This window comes from Diorhabda carinulata, chromosome X, assembly GCF_026250575.1.
Source record: "Diorhabda carinulata isolate Delta chromosome X, icDioCari1.1, whole genome shotgun sequence".
Lineage (NCBI taxonomy): Eukaryota > Metazoa > Arthropoda > Insecta > Coleoptera > Chrysomelidae > Diorhabda > Diorhabda carinulata.
In genome coordinates, this window is record NC_079472.1 from 3,985,661 (window position 1) to 4,007,658 (window position 21,998).

At 33.6% G+C, this 21,998-nt stretch overlaps 1 protein-coding gene across 8 annotated transcripts in view; it reads left to right on the top strand.

Moving 5' to 3' along the window:
- Positions 1-21,998, top strand: part of LOC130901193 (maternal protein pumilio-like) — a 338,508-nt gene that overhangs the window by 17,810 nt on the left and 298,700 nt on the right. The window lies entirely within an intron of this gene.

A 21,998-nucleotide genomic window follows, 5' to 3' on the forward strand; every position in this document is an offset into this window, starting at 1 on the left:
ACATTTAAACAATGAAGAAACTTTGGATGTTTTTCATACTCTTTTGTATTTTTTTTTTCGAAGATAAAATTGAAGATCAATTATTTTTTACTTGATATCAAATAATGTTTCATCATTAATTTCTCATTTTTCTTGGCAAAAAGTACCGTTTATTTTTAATAGAAGCACATAGAAATTATCAAAATAGATATAAAATTATGGTGTTGCTACTCAACTCATCCTTCTCCCACATCTGCAAACGTCGGTATTTGTGGCGTTTCGTTGCGCTGTTGCCGCCATCGTTATGAACCGATGTTGTTGCCCCTGTATAGTTTTTGTTTTTCTTTTCTTCTCGCCCGGTTGGTGGAACCGTAGTTTATGTGCGTTGGGAAGGAAATTCGAGGCCCGTTTTGCTACGGCCGACTATTTTAAGATGGTATTTATTATATGTTGAATATGTCGGTGTTGCGGGGTTGAATATATGGGGAATTTTGGTAGCGATAGGTTTTTATAACGTAAATAATAAGACTAGAGGAGCTCTATCAAGGTAGCAGCGTCAATTTAGCAAAAATCAACAAAACAATATGCAAAATTTGTAGCTTTTTGTTGCTTTGCAGTTGCTGAAACTGCGATTTTGTTGCTTAAGCGAAAAATCGCAATTACTGCTAAATCCATATAAAGCTAGCATAAAATTTCGATAAATCAATAAATATCAAGTCAACTAGGGAACTAAAATTTGTTGCTGCAAGTAAGTACTACCGAAAATTAGAGGAAAAAAAGACCGGACAAATTTTTTATACTAGCAGTAATTTTCTTGACACATGCTAGCTTGAACTCGATTTACAAATCGAGTTACAACACGGAAAATGGAGAGAAGATTTAGTTCCTACATTGAACAATGTTCAAATGAGCCTGAAGAGTGAGCAACAAAATGGAAGCTAATAATCGGCCGATTCTTTCGATCAGCAACAATTTTTCGAGTACATGTTAGCTTGTACTCCACTTGTTACACATTGAACAATGTTCAAATGAGCCTGAAGAGTGAGCAACAAAATGGAAGCTAATAATCGACCGATCTTTCCGATCAGCAACAATTTTTTGAGTAGATGCTAGCTTGTACTCCACTTGTTACACGAAAAATTGAGAGAAGATCTAGTTCCTAATTTGAACAATGTTCAAATGAGCCTGAAGAGTGAGCAACAAAATGGAAGCTAATAATCGGCCGATTCTTTCGATCAGCAACAATTTTTCGAGTACATGTTAGCTTGTACTCCACTTGTTACACATTGAACAATGTTCAAATGAGCCTGAAGAGTGAGCAACAAAATGGAAGCTAATAATCGACCGATCTTTCCGATCAGCAACAATTTTTTGAGTAGATGCTAGCTTGTACTCCATTTGTTACACGAAAAATTGAGAGAAGATCTAGTTCAAATGAGCCTGAAGAGTGAGCAACAAAATGGAAGCTAATAATCGGCCGATTCTTTCGATCAGCAACAATTTTTCGAGTACATGTTAGCTTGTACTCCACTTGTTACACATTGAACAATGTTCAAATGATCCTGAAGAATAAGCTTCAGTTAGTTCAAAGTAGCATGTCTCACGAAAATTACTGCTAGTATAAAAAATTCTCCGATCTTTTTTTTTCTTTCTAATTTTCGGTAGTACTTACTTGCGGCAATAAATTAGCAACAAATTTTGGTTCACTAGTTAACTAGACTCTATATTTATTGATTTATCGAAATTTTATGCTAGATTTATATGAATTTAGCATTAATTGCGATTTTTCGCGAACGGCTTAAGCAACAAAATCGCGGTTTTGACAACTAAATAGCAACAAAAAGCTACAAATTTTGCATATTTTTTTATTGATTTTTGTTAATTTGACGCTTCTACCTTGATAGAGCTGATAAGAGGAGTTTCTCCAAAAATATAGAATTAATCATAAACCAGTCACCAGTGGTTTTTAATTAGCAATTCTTCTGGACAACACGGAATATCCTTCTCGGGGATGGAAATTAATAAATACAAAATAGTCTTAGACATCGATAAATGAGTCATTTTATGGCGAAAAATTTTTAATATAAAAATTGTTTTGCATGTTTTTATGTTTTTTAACCTTTTTTTAATATTAACTGAAAAACGAAGTGGAAGTTAGCGAAGAGATTTATTAGCAACGATATTTACGGCTCGTTAAAGAAAAATTTCAATTTGGAGTAAAAAATTTTAGACATTTCAAGGTTAACACTCCTTTCCGCGGGCGCTGTCTACAAGTCCATGTCGAAACAAAAGTCCATAAAATCCTTACATAATTTTTTTTTTCAATTCTCATATTTACAATACCTCTGAGACTCATTAAAACTCTTGAAATGGTAATGTGCAACATCGATTACTAAATTAATAAATATTTTATCCTGGTTGTCTTCACCCGCACTCGTACGAATATGTTCCTTACAGAAAATATACCCAAGGTTGCAACATTTGCCCCAGACGTGATTTACAACGTCAAAGCGTTGTTCAGTGAACCTCCCCCCTTAATTTACGCAGAGGATCAAAAGGCAAATAAACTCTTCATCATTAGCATCCAATGAAGATATGACAACTATCTTCTTTGTTTCCTTTTTGCACCGAGACGATAATATTGATGTTGAGACTGGTGATATGAGAAAACCTGAGATCATTACAATGTTGCAAGAAATACCAAGCGTTGGTTATGTAATTGTAATTGTAATCGATTGAATTTGGCTGCAAGCAATGCATTTGTCATCTACAGAGGCAACAATCCCAATGGGGGGTTCGCTAAATGTCGATGACTATTCCAGAAAGACTTGGACGCTAGAATTACTGCAGGACAACCTAAAAGAAAAGCGAAAAGCGCTCGGTAAACGTATCTCAAGAGTAGTACGTGCTTCAGCTATGCGGCTTGCTGGTGTCGCTGAAGAAGACGTTCAGGATACCCAAAAAAAGAAAATGCAAATATCGCGAGAGGTGTGAAACACGTTATTTTTGAAAAAATTGTAAAAGTTGGTTGTGTAAGAAGAATATTAGGGCTTGCTGCGAGGAATGTCTTGTAAAATTGAATGTTTAAGTTTCATCTTCTCCCATTTGTATAGAAAATTTTTTCGATGGTAAAAACATTACTTCACAGTGATGGAAACTATTTTTCTGTCAACTCGGAACTTTTTAAAGACGTATTATTTTTTGAATGTTTTGATGTATAAATATTTGCAGCGACAAGGATTTTTTATATTTCGATTTTTGATTCGTCAAAACTAAAATTAGTAATAGTATTTCGTTATCAAATGTTTGTAACTGTTTATCTGCTAGGGAATCAATAAAATACGGGAAAACTGTTGACACAGTATGTGTCACTTTTAACGATAAAACACGTACAGCGGATAACGAGAATTTGCGTTCAAAAAAAATTGAGTTTAATTATATACGTATGAGTTTGTAAATTACTGCCTTAGAATGAAATGTTATCGATATTCTGGATGTAATTGAGGTGGATTTTGTTTTCATAATTACGTAGCATATAAAATCTATTACTTCTAGTCCAAGGAATAAAGTACAAAAAAGGGCAAAACCTAGACATTTCTGAGCATTAAGACGGATCAGAATAAGACAGTTCATATGTGCATCATCGATCTCACCCAAGCATTTGTTAGGTTACGATTGAGGAATGTGATAACTCTATTGAAGAGAAGGAAGGAATAAAAAAAGGAATCGAAGACCTGAACACCGATAATTACACATATATCAGAATGGAAAATAAACTGAGCAGTAGAACACCTGTGACGGCTAGTATCAGACAAGGAGACAGCCTCAGCCCGATCTTGTTCTGAATCATAATAGATGATATTATAAACGAGGTAAAGCAATCTGGAAGATGATACCGGATGGGAAACAAAGAAATAAAAATAGTATGTTATGATAATAAGGCAGTAATCATCTCAGATAACTTACAAAGGCTACTGTATGGGTTTGAGCAAATAACGAAAGCTGTTAACATGCAAATATCCTTGAAGAAAACCAAATCTTTTACGGTATCCAGAGAACCGAGAAGATGTAAGACCTGGATGAGACCAGACGCGATAGAGACCAGAGCCGAGAACATCATAAGTAAGCGGCTTTTAGGAACTACTGAAATGCTAACGCTGAGATCAATAGCGAGACACACATTATTTGACCACAAGAGAAATGATTAAATCAGGATGTAGTGAGATGGGCGAGAAATCTGCGAAGGGAATGGAGATACCACTGGGACTGAATATCAGGTTGGCAAAGATTGCAAAGGAAGAAAAACCGACCACCTACAAGATGGTGTGAAAGCAGGTCTTCATCATCCCAGCAGCAGTTAGGCAACCATTGATGCAAACACGATGATGATGAAGAAGAAGAAGAATCAGACAGATGCATCAAAGTACATAGAACGTTTTGATCGAAAATTATGAATAAAAAACGGAAATTGAATTAGTACAGGAGGATATGAATTTTAAAAAGTGCTTCACGATTGGTAGAAATTGAAATACTCAGAATGGGTCTATGAGGTAACTGGTCGAGTTAAAGGGCTAATAAAAAAAAATAAATTTTCACACCTCAAAAACTGCCGTTTATTGTCGTAATTGCAAAAAAAATTGCCGCTTGATTTGCCGTACAAGAAAATACAATTGGGGTTCATCGGACAACGAGAAAAAACATACATAGTTAGCTGGTCACTCCCTGGAAAATTGCTTTCCTTTCTACGGATATTCAAACTGCAATCATAGATAATTGTTTTTTTTTTGTAAAACGAAAAAAGCCATTTTGTAGTATGAAATCATTGTAGCCTTCATACGTAGAAACGGTTTTGTCTCTGGATGCCGAGACGTGCTCCGATATCGGCAATTATATTTTCTTGAACGGCAAACCAAGCTGTAATTATCTATGTGATTAGTTTTAGTTATTGAAAAACGGCAGTTATTGAGCTTGTCAGAATTTATTTTTATATAAATTGGCGCGCTAACTAGAGAGACCTTAATAGATGCCCACGGCGGCCCACATCTACGTCTACTGTAGTTCCGTGGAAATTAAACTTTGCCGAATAAATATATCTTGGGGATTTTTGTGGTCGCTGAACGAATATCACGACGTCGATGACCTGCTAGGTACCGATATGTGCAAATGTGGCTTGACGATGGTCGGTGCGGCGTGAATCCCACTGATCGAAGATAACTAAAAGATCAGCAAATGACGCAATTGGCTGGTCCACTGAGCATCATGAATATGCGGGTGCCAAACTGATTACGGAAATGTATGTGTGTGCAGGAAGAATGATTTATACTGCAAGTGTCGCTTGCAAAAGTTGTTCGGGCATTAATTATACAAATATTTAAAAATATCCTGTCACGGGAATTGCAAACGAAGAAAATGTAATTGGAGGCGACGAAAATAAAGAAACAGAAGTATAATACAATAAAAAAAATAGACATTGACATATTGTTTCACTATTTTTTAGTAAAATTGAATGAATTTTCATAATTAAAATGAGCTAGTTACTCAGAGTCCTCGTAGACGACGTAGATGACGGCCATCACTGGCACCAGATGCCTCGACCTTTTCTGTCATGATATTCGTGTTCAGCGAAATCGAGTATCCCCAAGTAGTAAAATTCACAAAATTTTTCGAGGTTCTCCCGAATCGAATTCACGTAGTTGCTTGATCCGTCTTACTGCACAGGAGTTGTATTTTTATGGGCTTTCTTCCTTGGACTTTTTAAGATTTTATTCTACAGAGGTTGACATAAGTCCGGCAACTCTGTCAAAAAAGTTTAAAAAGAAGCATATTCGTGCTTCAGATAGTTGTGTCGTCATGATAATACGTGCATGTCGAGTAGACGCGTTTTCAGAATGAATAACCGATACAAGTTCAAGCTTCAAGAAATAGTTTTTTTTTTATTAAGTCGTATCTTGCGTACGAACGCGGATTACGAAACTATGTTTACCGAATTTCAACAACAGTTTCAGCTACCAAATCGTTCAATAGTGTTAGAGACCAGAAATTCTTAAAAACGGGCTCTATTGTCGACGCGTCGCGGCTCCCGGTATCTGGGACAATTAAAGAAAATATAGAAACAGTGGCGCTTGCGTTAGTTGAGCAGCCGAACCAATCTGCAGTGCGGCTATCGGGAAAACTTCAAATATCCGATCGTTTACCGGCCGCGTCTTCTCCTCGCACTTCACGAGGATAAATTCGATCGCATATTGAAATTTTGAGAGTGGTACCTCAAGCTGTAAACGTCCAGTATCCTAAGGTCTTCATTGAAGAAGAAGTAAACATGCCTTGTATGTGTTTGGAAGCATGTATCCACGCGGGAAGTCTCGTTAGTTCGTATTTTTTTTTGAGAATCACGTGATTCGCCAAAGTTAGGAAATTCTCGATGATTTACGTGGGCAAATGGATAACGATCCAACTCTAGCAAACATCCATCATTTCATGCAGGATGGAGCTTCGCCGCACTATGCGTTATGTCATTTTGGAGAATGGATAGACATTTGAGGATTCGTTGAGTGGCCCGCACGATCATATGACCTGAAACTCTGTGATTTTTTCCCGTGTAACCGCTTTTTTGCAATTGAAGAATAATTTGAAATTCTTTGCGACATGCTTCGCCGGAACTGTCTCTCCGTTGAGATGCTTTGATGAAGATGGGCATCAATTTGAACCCTTGATCGAAATCCTCTTTTAATAAATTCACTTGGATGCTGCATTTTCCCTCTTGATGATACATAAAAAAATACTTTCACTCTTAATTATTAATTGATTGTTAAACCCGATTCATTTCAAGAATAGTTACAATCTTTTGATTTGATGATATTCTATTACTGGAAAGCGGAAACGCTTAAACATTATCCGCCGTTTTATGGCTATCGATTTAAATATATATATAAGGTAAAAAGGAAAGTCTTTTAGATCATTTTGTTAGAGTAGATTAGAGATTATTGAATTTGAAAGTATTTAAAAAGGTTTCGGTATCAATCTAATTTGTTTTTATTACCAATTGAAATGAATAAATATAATAAAAGCTCATAAAATCGTTCCAATAAAATGAGTCGAGATTTTACCTTAATAGAAATTTATGATTATAAATTCACAAAGAATCAATAAACTTCGACAAAACTTATATTTCGAGGAATAATTATTCCGAAACATTCTTATTGTAAATCTATTTTTTTTTTCGAAAATCAAATATATGAGGATGATTTAGGAAAAGATTCGATAAGATTTGAGCATGCTTTCTATTGCTTTTATTGAATAAAGTTTCTCTTAATGCTAAAAATCACAAATATTGAGATTAAATCCAATTTCCCGCTTTCCATCTGAAAACACAAAATGGACAGGGAGAGCATGGCCCCAAACGATAGCTGTGTTATATACTTATTTTTTTTGACCGTTCAAAAAAGACTCATAGGCCTTATTATATATTTTCCGCGATTTTCCAGCGATAAGGTAACTTTAAAATCTCCCTAATTTCTGGTGGTGTGAAATGTCAGCTTTCTCTATCGATTTTTAATTGTTTTCATAATTCAATCTAACACAAAATATCAACACACCGGGAAATTCACGCAAACAAAAAATAATGTTGACTGGTTTGAGTCAAATATACTTTTTTTCAGAAACTATTTTACCTAAGAGACGCTCCGTGCCTCCCAACCTCGGGTCCCGGGTTCGAATCTGATTCACTTCTCAAATTTTATTTTCATGTGTACAGAGCTGAATTAGAAATATTCAATGATTTATATGATAAAATCTTAAAAACCAATACGATTAAATATTATAGGTAAAATAAGGAAACGTCAGGCAACAGACGTATACTACCGGTCAAAAGTTTTACTCCATCCTATAGTTTACGTGATATACAACGAATGAAAACAATATGAACAAGAATTTTGTTGAATTGTATTATTTTGAAATTTAATAAATGGATTATGGAATGGACGAAAACTTTTGAACGTTAATGTAAAATGGGTACGTTATACAACAATCGTGGGTAATTATGATGATTTTGACTTGAAAAAATAGTAACAATGAAACATGAATTTTTATGACAGGCTCTTATCGTGATAAAGCGATTTATTAGTTCGCAACGGATCAATTGAATTTTCCGTGTACGCGTTTACTATGAACCAGCATAAATTTTCATAATTAAACTTGAACCGTTGCGGTTGCAGTTAAAAGTAGTTATTTCGCGATATATTCAAGGCCGATGATTAATAGATTAGTTGTAATTTATTTCCACTTAGTGATCAAAGTCGAATTGAGTGAAATTCGTCCCCCTTTTGAAACACAGCTACTAATTTTTTTTATACGGAGCAAAAATTTCATAACTAATGCGGCACGAATGCACCAACTCGGGAATATTTCAGGTAAACGAAAAGGTAGTCCAAGGACGTAATACAACTCGTGACGAATGCATTACCTGAAATTCGGTAACTAATCCACACTTGCAATTGGTTAAAATTCTAACCCCAATATTGCCACCACTCTTTGTGAAAATAAAATAATAAATTCTTCATACGTGGTGTGGGTGTTTGTGACAAGTTGAAAATGGCATTAGTAGTAAATTTTATGCTATATCAAATTGCTCGTGAATAATAATTTTAAATTTAAATAACATAAAGGGACAAAATTGTTTGGTGCCGCTCAGTAGGACATAAAGCAAAGTGCCATACCGATATACATTAGTTAGGTTAGTCTCATTTAATAATTAAAATACCGAGCTGCATAATCTTCCGTCACGAGTTGTCTAATCTTCGTGGTAACCACGATCACGCCCTTGTCTTACATCAAATATGTGTGACAGGATATCAAATCTTTGGTGTTACCAAATAGAAAGACATAATGCAAAGTGCCATACCGATGGATGTAAGTTGGTTAGGTTTGGTTCATTTCAAAATTAGAATCTTGAGCTGCATAATTTTCCGTCACGAGTTGTCTAATCTTCATAACAACCACGATCACGAGTTGGCACATTCTCTATTTTATATTCAAAATTAATTATTATTCAACACATGAATATTCTGTTTATAATCAATTAGGTAATACCCAAAATAATTTACTTTTTGTTTTCTGTTATAAGAAGACACTTATTTATAAATCACAATTTTTGTACGCACCTCGTATGGTATTGCGTTAATAGAATAATCAGGCAAAGGTCATTCGTAAGTATATTTTGCGGGTAATTGAAGCAATAGTACAACGTTGCTTCAGAACGTCCTCATTTTCACAATTACCCAACGATATCATTTCGATATTGGCATTGGTGATTTTTTTTTTAAACTCGTCCGGCGACTAAAGTGATTCAAACAAATTTCAAGGTTAAAATGATGAATCTGAGGGTACTCCTGTTTAATGTAATAATTTAATATAATTAGATTTAGATAAATTGGAATGATATGTTTCCAAACACCATTCCCCCCTGATGAGTATATCAAATATGATTACTTTAACCAAACTTATTCAATTTACTCAATTAGTTTGTTTGGATCATAAACCACTTTCAAAATTTTACCAGATCTGTACCTGTAGCTACATTACTACTAATTTCCAAATTTCGAAAAAAAGTCTATCTATCTATGGAAAATTACGTTGTGGCTTAGTTTCAACGATAAACAAAACATTTTTCGAAAAAAAAAGGTTAAAATTGATTGCTTGAATAGTCAACTAAACAAATTTTCGATTAAATCTTAATTAATTGTGCTGTGAGTGAATAATTTTACTTTATTTAAAAGTTCATTAAAGCTTACAAGCACATTTACCACAAGCGTTGTGGACGGGACGGCGGCCGGCGCGGCAACGACGTGTAGTACTAGATATGGAATATGCAAGTTTTTATAAGAAACAGTCGCTGAGCTTCTTAAAATATTATCTATTTTGATGAGAGAAGCTAAACCAACATTTTAGTACTTCACTATCGAAATAAAATAAATTTTCTTCGACCCTTGCTTACAATTGTGGACACCTATTTTTGTTACGTCCAACGTAGACCTCCGTCGTGTTTCCCTTGGATCCCTGTTGGTCCTCCTGGACTGATTTGGAAATCACGGGTTTAGATGGAATTTTCTAATCAAATTTCACTTTCAATCAATCTATTGTTGACTTGAAATTTCCTCTAGTTCGTCTTTTTTTTGATAATACATGTTTAAATGAAAAAATTTCTCAATAAAATTGCATGAATTAATTTATTTTTATGTAGAATATAATGTTTTATTTTGAATTTTTGTCATTTTATAATAATAATTGAATTACGTAACTTTTTATTTTACCAAGGATTTTTTGTAGCGGCCAAAATTTGGGATTTATTCTTTGATTTTTCTGGGTGCACGGCATCAATTTTGATGACGTAGTTAAGTATGTTTTCAGAGGATTTTTTAGAGGCGAGATTTTTTTAGGTTATGATTTGTTTTGTCTTTCCCTCACCGTCATTTCCTCATTTTGAATAAAGTGAGGGGATGATGTAATGACTTTCAGACTAGATCGACTCTTGATTCTTGAGATCTATCGTATATTATAGGTTATAATTTTCTGAGCTTTGTTCAAGAATCCCACTCAGAGTGATTACTACTACGATAAGAGAAAGTATTCTTTCAGACATGTTCAAACTGCGATATTAGTTTTACTTCATAATTTGTGAGTTAATGTAATCTAATCGAATTTTAAATATATTTGAAAAAATAAATCATACAATTTCATGAAAAATAAAAAAAACTCTTTTATTATGGGGACCACGTAACTAGTAAAAATTTCAGAGCAAATAAAGATAAATTAATTTAAACATTTTTAATTAATTTATTGATGGGTAATTTCAAGATTTCATGGGGATTATCCATTTCTACGAAAGTTATAATGTTCAACAATTGTTAGAAACTGTGAAAAGTTTAAATTTTTCAAAAGAATAAGTTTGTGACAAAATTACAAACGAAACAGGTCACGATGTTATTCGGCTTCCACCATATTATTGTGTTTTCAATACGATCGAGTTGATATGGGATAAATTAAAATCTAATAGTCCACAATAATACACTTACTTTAAATATTAGTATGATCGTGTTGATTAAGACGAAAGTTAAAAATGTAACCGCTGAAAACTGGAGAAACTGTGTGCAACAGATGAAAAAAATTGAGAATTCACACACATATAAATAGCTTAGACCCTGTAAAAAAACTTATCTAACTAAGTAAAATGTAATATATGTATTTATGCATTAATATGTGTATCATTTAGTAGATTTAAGATTGAAATTCCACAATCCCATCATATAAAAATCCAACAATGTAAATCAAATATACCCTGTACTAAAATCAAATAAATTTTTTGAAATTCGAATTTCTTTTTAAGCTATAAGGAAAATTTCAGGTATTATAATATAATAGTACAGCCCTGCACAATGCCCTCCCAATAATAAGCCATAAATTTACGACTTTTGGGCTTACGGTAGAGGCACTTCCTTAGATAGTCTCAAGTACCCAAAATTGCCCCAACTCTTTATATAAAGTACTTAAACTCTGTTGGTTTTTTATCAAAATAAATTCATTTGAAAAAATTTCCTTCCGTTATTCAATATTATTTACGATAAAAATTCACAGCGGGTTATTCGATGCTTTAAGTCCTATTGGTATAGTTTGTTTGTATTTCCCATTTGTTAGATAAACATTTGATCGATTTTTTTTTAAAAAGGTGGTCGACCTTTCAACCGAACAAACTTATCCTCAACTCGAATTGTATCCAGGTCAAATATTCAAAGAGGTTGTCATGCAAGCTGTTTAAAATTTATAGGGTACGATGAAGCTTTAACCCATTCCTGAAGAATAATCTATAAATTTAACATACTGGGTGATAAACTTCTGTCGAATAGTCTTCTGAAAACATTTTAGCTGTTGATGTTTTCAAAAATATAATTAGATTATTTTTATCAGCTCTAATTTTTGAATTTTAGCTATGTATATGTATTACATATTATCAGTAACGGTGGTAGTTCAAACGTACCTTGTTTATTTCCAATAACGTAAGATTATATTGTGGTAGTTCAAAGATACCTTGCTTATTTCCAATAAGGGACAATTATATTGTGTAGTAGTTCAAAAGAATCTTTTTTCTTTCAAATAACGGATGGTAGATCAAATGTACATTGTAATAGTTCAAGCGAACCTTTATATTCAATAAAGGAGGAATAGATTGGGGTAGTTCGAATGTATCTTGCTAATTTTCAATGAGAGATGATTATATCGTGGTAGTTCAAATATACCTTCTTTATTTCCAATAACGAAAGATTATATCATACATAGTTCAAATGTTCTTTTTTTATTTCCTGTAACGTACGAATATATTTTAATTCAAATTTACTTTAGTTTTCAAGAGACGAATTAGATTGTGGTAGTTCAAATGTACCTTGTTTATTGCCAATAACTGATGGAATACGTTGTGTTAGTTCGAATGTACCTTCTTTATTTCATATAATGTAGGAATGAATATATTGTGGTAGTTCGAATGTATCTTGCTTATTTTCAGTAAGAGACGAAAATATAGTCGTATATGTATCACATGTTTAATTTTCGAGTTTCTTTTAGTGTAATTTGAGACGAATTACAAAAATATTTAAATTATTCTGTAATAATATTTAAAATGACTGTACTGTAATTTTGCATTAGTAATGAAGTTTTATTACTCTCGCGAGGTACAAAAATAGACTATAATATTTGGATCAAATTTGCCGTATAATAATTTACGTATCTTAACAAGCAACGGATTTATGCTCAAGTTATCATTAACAATAAACCATGAGTACCAGAACATAGACAGATAAGGTAATATACAAATAATGATTCCCTTGCCGTTCGTTCTCTTCGTATCTTGCCAACTAGTTGACCATGAATTTGGTTTACTGAACTCTTGTCTCGTTTGTTGTTCGTCGTCGAAACTTTTTTGACGCTTAATATCACTTTTGATGTCCGTTGTATTCAAGGTTAGTTACTCGTATCCCGCCATTACGTCGATGCAATTATTTCTATTCTTAACAAATTCTTGTAATTGTTAACCGTTATCTTCATCGATGTCGTAGTATTTTTTTTTTTCAATATTCTCGTTAACATTTGAGTTAAAACAGGCTAAAAATGTCCACTATTATACGAGGAAGGACCCAAATATAATCTGAAAGTTATCCTTTTTACATTACGAGGATGTATTGATATGTAGTTAGCCTAGACCGGTTCCATGTATAAACAAAATATTGCGTTACCATAGCAACGAACAATAACTTATTAGAAATGTAAGAGTAAATAAATTAAAAGAAAAAAAGATGTGAAAATCGAAAAATTGGAGTATGAGCCATGATCAAGTAATACCTGTGTTTAAAAGGATTTAGAGGTAAGCAGATTTACGAAGATATGCTTAATACCCTTGGTGATCAATGTTCTTCGTATGCGACCGTGAAAAATTGGACTGCAAGCTTCAAAAGAGGTAAATTTTCCATTGAAGATGATGACCGATCGGGAAGGCCAGTTTCAGTGTAAGTCCTCGAAAATATCGATGCAGTTCATGAAATGATTTTATCAGACCGTCGAATTGGGCTAAAACGGATATCTGAAGCACTGAATATTTCATACGAACGCATTCATCACACAGTTCACGTCAATTTGGACATGAGAAAAATTGCTGCGAAATGGATCCCCAAATGTTTGAATGTTGACCAAAGGCTTGCAATTTGAAAACGAATTGTTACTATGGATGTGACTTTAGTCCATTTCTACGACCCAGAAACAAAGCAACAATCGATGGATTGACGACACTCGGGTTCTCCAAGACCTAAGAAGTTTCTTGTCAAAGAATCTGTTGGAAAAGTTCTTGCTTCAGTTTTTTGGGATTGCCATGTGAGACGCGTGTTATTTTTATCAAAAAATTGTTGAATGGAATGTTGAATCGAGTCTCCTGTCTGCCAAAAATTGGGTCCTTTTTGACGAACAACTGCAGCGCAATTTTAACACTTCTAAATACGAGGGTTGCTAATTTATGGTTTTCCAAAATGTTCTCCATTAAGATCAATATATTTTCGTATGCGGTCGAACCAATTGTGAAGCATTTTTTCCATTCCGATTCGAATACTTGATTTGAACGCATCAACCTTTTCTTCAGATGTACAGAAAAGTTGACATCTCAATTAATTTTTGATCTGCGGGAATACGAATACATTGGGTGACAAACATCAATTCGATATTTTGACTGTTCAAAAAAATTTTTGTTTGAACTGATGTGTGAGGCTCGCATTGTCGTCTTGGAGAACGATTCGTCTTGTTTTTCCTGATTTTTGCTGGTGTACTATTTAGAATAGACCGTTCTACGTTGCAAATTCCATTTTTTGACAGAAATAATTGTTTTAAGTATCTGTAAACAACTCAAACAGTACGTTCTGAGTTAATAATTTCAAAGTTTATGATGGCAATGTCAGATTTGACATATTCACATCATTGTTGCGATATTTCAAAAATTAAGTAGCAACCCTCGTAAAAGGTTTGATTGACTCTCTTACCAAATTGTCTTAACCCAATAATAATAGTCTATTATTACTATTTCTATAAATAATGAACTGTTTTGAATAAAAGTAGTTAATTAATTCAATAACATGAAAACAAGTACTTCGTTTGGTTTATATTTCTCACAGGACGGTTTTATACTGACGTGGTCTAAGAGAGTTGAAACTGTTTCTTATATTTTTATTTCATTGCAAGTTTAAAAGGGACATAGAAATTAAATATGTACGATTTAAAAAATTTCCCACAATATTACACAATGACTAAGACCCCCTTTTTGAATCTATTAATATAGAAAACGTCAAGTATTTTGATAAAACATTTGACAAAAACAATTCTTGGTATTCCTCGTAAACTTCAATGTCAAGCAACTATTTTTGTATATTCACAAATCACAAATGCAATACGTCTCTTTTTGGCTTCAAGCCAATTAGAATGCGTGTCTGCATGCGGGGTGGCGTTTTTTATGGGATGAAGTCTGCAGAGAAAAGAGAAAGACAAATTTTTAATTTGAACAATACAACAAAGCAGGAATTAATATTAATCTGTTAATAAGTCGGAAAAATATTAGCGTTTTAATAGTTACGAGGTCGGTTCAATAAATACGTGAACTTGTTTATTTATTTGCTTACACCACCCTGCAGCTCAAGGGCCAATCAGTAGGTGGGATAAATAAACAACAGTTAATAATTAATGTTGAATAGTACATCTAAATGAAATGTAAAAGAATTACATACAGAAACTTACGAAAAAAGTAAGTATCTTAAAGTTCTATGGGAGTAATTCCCACCATCTCCACTTCCTGATGCCGAAGAGAACAAATTGCAAACAGAAACTATTAGTAAGCCAACCGTAACAGTCTCCAGAAAATCAAAATAGAAAGTAGATGCAGTTCATACTCCTTAAGACAGGCCTATTGGATGAGAGGGTTTGGAAATCTATGAGAAATTCTGGGTGGAAATCGGAAGTGGACGAAAAGCATTAATCAGCGTGTAGAATAAGAGAGAATAATGAAATTTTCCAAATTAATATACAATTAATATAGACGTTGAAAGTGAATAAAATATTTCGTGAAATTTCATTAATCTTTTGGAAAATCTGCGCTCGACAATATTCAATAAAAAGTTGGAAAAAGTTTTCCATTTACTCGGTCTTTGTTGCTGTGTATTCGGCAGTAAAATATCGAAGGAAAGGAAAGTTTTCTAGTTGTGAAGGAAGAAATTGGGTCCATAAAGGACTTCGTTATAGGTCTCTAAATAAGAGAGAACCAAATTCGGTCGTGTAATACTGGAAATATTAACAAAGTAAAAGAAAAGAAATTAAATTTTTGTATATTTGCTATTTCCTCAACGTTTCTAATTTGTTATTGTGCGAGTCGCGTTATTTTTAATTTAGTTCATTAGTTGGCAGTAGTTTTTGCAGCGTCAATATTTTGTAAACAAAAGATTTCGTATCGCTTACATGGAAAGTGAAGCAATTCTCTTACTACAATTTTGTTGATACATTTTATAAATAAATTCAGAATTATAGTTAATTTTATCAGAAACAGAACGTTATTCACAAGTAAATAAATAAAGTCAGTTGATCAATTTGATAAGAAATTGAAGTTTGAACTTTCCGATATTTATTTGTTATTGAAACAATTAATAAATTATTTTAAAAGTTTTATTTAATTCCAATTACACTGGAATCAATTTCAAATCAATCGTTCTAGCTAGAAGATATACGAAGGGTATCTGAAAAGTTTCTACCTGAAGAAATACGTTGAGCGATCCTCACTAAAATTTCTACCATTTTGATGTTTATATTCTGTTTGATAATCGTAGAAGTGAATCGTGAAGGTTTTTTCAGAAAATGAGTATTTTTTAGTAGTTGCTTTATGCATTCATAACTCACAAAAGCTTCCTCTAAAAACCAGACTTTATCCACGTTAAACCCGTAAGCCCTCCGTTCTATCTCCATTAGTTGCAGAACTTTCTCATTTCTTAAAATTAATTTGGTAAAAAAAAAAAACTAAGACTCTTTATAGCGTTTTGTCGTTTAGTGTAATGGAAAAAAAACAAGTAGTCCAACCGACATACTTCATTTTCCCTGGGGCTTTCTCGGATATATAGGTACACTACATATATATGAATTTATGGTTCGGGATCACGTAACGGTAATAGATTTTCCTTTACCCAGCAAACGAAGGACGAGCTCGAAACGTCTGTTGTTGTGGTGATGGCTTTGGACGTGATTGTAAATAAATTGTCGAAGCCCGACATCGACGACTAATGCGATGGAAACGATTTTCAAAAATCGTATGGAATATTTACAGAGTGTTCAATTCTAAAAGCTCAGCTTAGTTCTCAGAGCATAGAATTATACGGGAATCTAGACCAAGTTGATATTAAATCGGAATTTCGTTAAAATAACTTTCAACCCTAATGAATGATGCAATATGGTGGTGGCTATTGTTATGTACCAGAAGCGCAAAGCCCAGATCAACCACCTCCTTTATATAGCTAACTCGAGTTCTCGTTTCAGCGCCATCTTTTGGTTTATTAGCGGCATATTTAAAATACAAATCTTTCGTTCGAGTTATTTTTCGAAACAATTCAATGGAGCATCAACCAAAACGATCATGTTTAAGGTCTAACTTTAGTTGAGCTGGCAAATAAAAGAAAAATGTGGGGGAAAATAAATGGGAACATTGTCGACGACTGCATCCATTATCCACATCAGACGATCGCGAAAGAATTTGGAGATGACAACCACAACTATTGCTGCAAAATCACTGAAAGAATAAGCTATCGATGAGGCTCAGTTATGAAAGCATGTTGTACAAACGATTTGACCGAACAAGTTCTGGAGGAACCTCAATTATGGTTTGGGCTGTTGTAAGTTCCAAGACTCGTACTTGGTTTTGGTGGATAAAGGTTTTATTAAGGGATCGTGGTACATAACCATGTTTTTTCGTCTTTAGAAGCGTCAATGCATATTAGAAGAGGTAATTATTGCCTTATGAATTGGTCAACTTCCAGTTCGGACTTAAATACAATTGACATTTATTGAACACCCTGGGAAGAAAGATTCGACCAAATGATTTGGTCGAGCTTAATGTGATGCTTCATGCAAATTGGAGCAAAATAATTCAATTGTCTGGAGGAAATTAGAGTTATAATACCAAAGCAAACATAATGTTTTGCTTAAACTGAGTTTGTTATTTAAATAGATCTCCAAAAATGTTTCTATCTATTTTTGTTTTCATTTGGTTGCAATAAACAAATTTATAGTGGGTGTAGTTCCGAAAACATGAACCCGATTTTACTCTCAATTTCTGTCAAAGCTTGTCCTTGATTAGACAAAGCTTCGTTTGCCGCCAGCCTCTATTTAAGTCATTTATCATTGGACTGAACACACTGTTTACACCATCATTACACCAACACTCACAATTACACTGTCTGAAGCGTGTTTCGATAACCAAGTTATCGTCTTCAGAGACTGAATGTCAACAAAAACTTATTAACTTTGCCTTATATGTTTTATACCGAATTTTCCCACCAACAAACATTTTCTCGGGAATATTAATTTCAACGGAAAAACCTTCTTATTGGAAATCTTCACATTTATTCCTTAAGTAGAAAACCATAGAGTGGGCTGCAAGGAATAGGCCCTTTGTCATATTTTAAATGAGCTATGTGCTGTTTTATCCGGTCACAAACGGGTCTCTTAGTCTGCCCAATATACTACCCAATTTGGAACAGAGTGTTATATATGAAATTAGCTGTGGCGCGGATTACGAAACTATGTTTACCGAAATTCAACAACAATTTTTGGACTCGGCGCTATCAAATCGTACAACAGTGTTAAAGACCAGAAATTCTTAAAAACAGGCTCTGTTGTCGACGCGCCGCGTTCAAATATCTTTCTTTACGACGAATTGTAAATATTGGTAAAAATTTTGAAAAGGCTGAGGCAAAAATTTCGGCAAAATAACCTTTTCAGAACTTTATCTATTATAATTGTTTCTTTTTTCTCTTTGTTATACAGTTCGACATATTTGTAACTTATTTACGTCATCCGATTTATATGTAGTGGCTAATAGTTGAATAATCAGCTTGAAAGCAAATAAAACGCATTCAAATTTATGCTAATCCATGTTTAAGATATTTCAGAGACAAACACTGTCTCATGTTTATATTCTTTTGTCTGAACAAGTTTACTTGAATTTATTTTTAAATAATAATAAGTCGAGTAGCATATGATTATCTCGAAGCTTAATACAATTGTTTATTATACAGTTTGTCCCCTATTAATAATCATATATCGTAAAATTGAATTTAGAGAATTAAATTGATAGACATAACAATTAAAGTAGGTAAACTAAATCTTTATAATATTTTATAGAAATTGAAATTTGGGTTGTTGAGATTAAGAATGGAAACTGATTTTTCTGAAAATTAGTAATTCCTCTGGGAAACCCTGTAGCGTTGGAAACGGCTTTTCTGCTTTTTATGGCAGTGCGCTGAAACTCCAATACTGGATCGGAGTCGCGCAACTGTTGTGGAACTACGAGAATTTTTTATTGAAATTGTACAATTAAACAGTCGATAGAATTCAGCACCATCTTCTGCAATACAGAAGCTCAACATCTACTGAAATGTCAGTTGTATCTGTGAAAAACTTATTTCCAGTTCATACCATCAGAAGTAGTTGTTGGAATAGTATTCACCATATTTCTCATGAAGAAGAAATGCATCAAAATATAGATTTGAGGATATAGTTTATCAACGGCACTGGAATCGCCTTTCCGTTCATCTATTTCGAAATTTTCTATGTAAGAATACGAGAAAATCTAGATTGGCTTGATACCTGTATGCCTGGCAATTTTCTGGTTCTTGTGTTCGGATTCTTAATCACTGATCTTGACACCAAAAATTTATAACCGTTATCTTCTTCTTTTGCTTCAAGTAAGCAACACTACTTATAGCATCATTTTAAAACTTACCTTTTGCGGATGGTATCGTGTATGTAAACCATGACGCCAGAACGATGGTTTTCAAGGTATACGTCTATAGTTAGATTCACGTAAATTCTTTGTTGAAGGGAATATGTTTTCATCTTTCACAGTATCAAATATTATCGTTAGAATAAAGAAAATTGAAATCATCTAGCTGTCGAAATTTTATTTTTGGTGAAGGGTTTTTAACTTCAAAGCTGTTACGAGATAGATATAGGGAACAGTTTGCACTATGGATTTGATTTGTAGTGATAAATTAATTGATGTTTGAATCTGGTCGTAGTCTTTCTTAATATGTGAACAACCTAGTATGAGATACGAAAAGTACAAAAAAGGAACCACCACGCAAATAAGGCCTATTATGCTCACCTGCAAATATTTAGATCTAGATACATAATCTACCGGTCCAAAATTTTTGTCCGCCCTATCTATAGTTTGCGTTATATACAACAAATAAAAAGAATACGGTCCATTATGATATTTATATTTGAAATAACATATACGAATGTACATTTTTGGCATTCTCTGGCTCTCGCTTGGTTCAATTAGTTTTTCGGGATGTTCCAAAGACATGTAGTGGAAGTAGGACGTTGCTTCCTGACTCCCTTGTCCAGTTTAACCCAAAACAACCCAATCGGGTTATAACGGCAAAATCATTACTTCCAGTACATTCTTCTTTTCAAACACTCTTCGTACAGCTTCAAGGAATGCTTGGAATCGTTGACATGCCGGAAGATTAAATTATCTACATTTTTTTACTATCCTTTCTTCAAAATCCCTTAAATGTCTCCAAGATCTCCAATCGACCTTTCTCTAAAACTTCACCAAACCATCACTGAGCTTCCACTCTGGATTACACACGGATCTTACCTCCGTTCTTCCTTTGACATAAGCAAAAACACTCCCTTAAACCAAACTTTGTCTCATCACTCTATGAAACTCTCTCACGCTCTTCATTCGTCCAATTTTTATCTTCTTTGGTACACTGAAACCTCAAAATTATATATTTTAACGTCCACCCAAAGAGTCAAGCATCTCTCAATCTCCCTTTCATTGTAGAAGGATTCAAAGGAAGATTCCTAGATTCATTGACTGAGCTGCTATCTATGGGCTCGTGAGTCCTCGATCACGTTTACTGATTGATACAATACGTTTTTTTCACATTGTCGTCCACGGTACGTCGATTTTCAATTCGTTAGCAATGGTACCATGACTTTTGCGAAGACTAGTTACAACCGATAGTTTATCGGTTTCACCCATTATAAAACTTACAAGTCTGAATTTGCGTGAACGAAAACAATTCGTGAACGAACTTCACAAAAAATGTCTTTGTCCAAAAAGTATAAATCACAGCACGTTCTTGCGTCTCATGACGATACTTGGGAGTGAACTACAATAATAAACACCGAAGAAATAATTCACGGTTAGAAATCAGCAGACCCTTGCAAGTTTTAACTTGTCGCGTTCACCGACAAAAACTATTAACATGCGCTCGTATAAAGTGAACAAATAACGGTTTGTAAGACACCGTTTCGACTTTAGTTTGGCAATATTAAAGAGGAATTTATTAAAATCTAGTATTTCGAAATTTAATGAATGGATTAAGGGGTGGGCAAAAACTTTTGACCAGTAGTGTATATATCAATTATAAAAGGAACATTTGTATGTAAAGACCTTACATTTAACGAAATGAATTCCTATTCGTCGGGTATCTTGATACTTTCATTTTTTTTTTTGATATATTTTTTTTGGTATGAAATTTATTACCAAATATTTTTCAAATAATTAGATAATGGGTTGAGATGAGTTTGAATACTTGAAATAAATGTTGGAAGCGATTTGTACAGTTTTGGTAGACCATAAATTACATTATGATTTTTCAATTTCTTTGTATCCGATGATGAAATGGAAAGTAGTTTTTTCCAAGCTCGAATGGGAGTATTACTTCATTTTTGACATGAATTCGAATGGTTCTGTTCAATTTGTTTGTAATTTGTCTTATCATTTCATCATTTTATTATTATAATCTTCTGATTTTATATTTAACAGTTTTTATTATATTTATCTGTTTACAAAATTTCGTAATGTTTATTTCGTTTGATAAATTCTTTGGCTTTAGTTACATTTTGAGATTTATTATTGCTTCCTTGTGTTTTGTTTTCCAAATTAGTGATAATAAAAGGAAAAATATTGTATTCGATAGATGGAATATCTTATACGAGGTCTGGTTATTAAATAACTAGACTGGTTACGAAAAAGAGGGAAAATTATTCTACATTCTCATGCTACCCTTCAATATACTCCCCTCCCCTCGCCACACACTTTTCCATTAGTTATTTCCATTGATCGGAGCAGTGCTGGAAGTCTTCCTTGGTGAGGGCCTTTAGGAGCTCTGCTTTTGCTTTCCCGCTTCCAACAACTCAAATCGGGTCCCTTTCGAAGCAGATTTTATCTT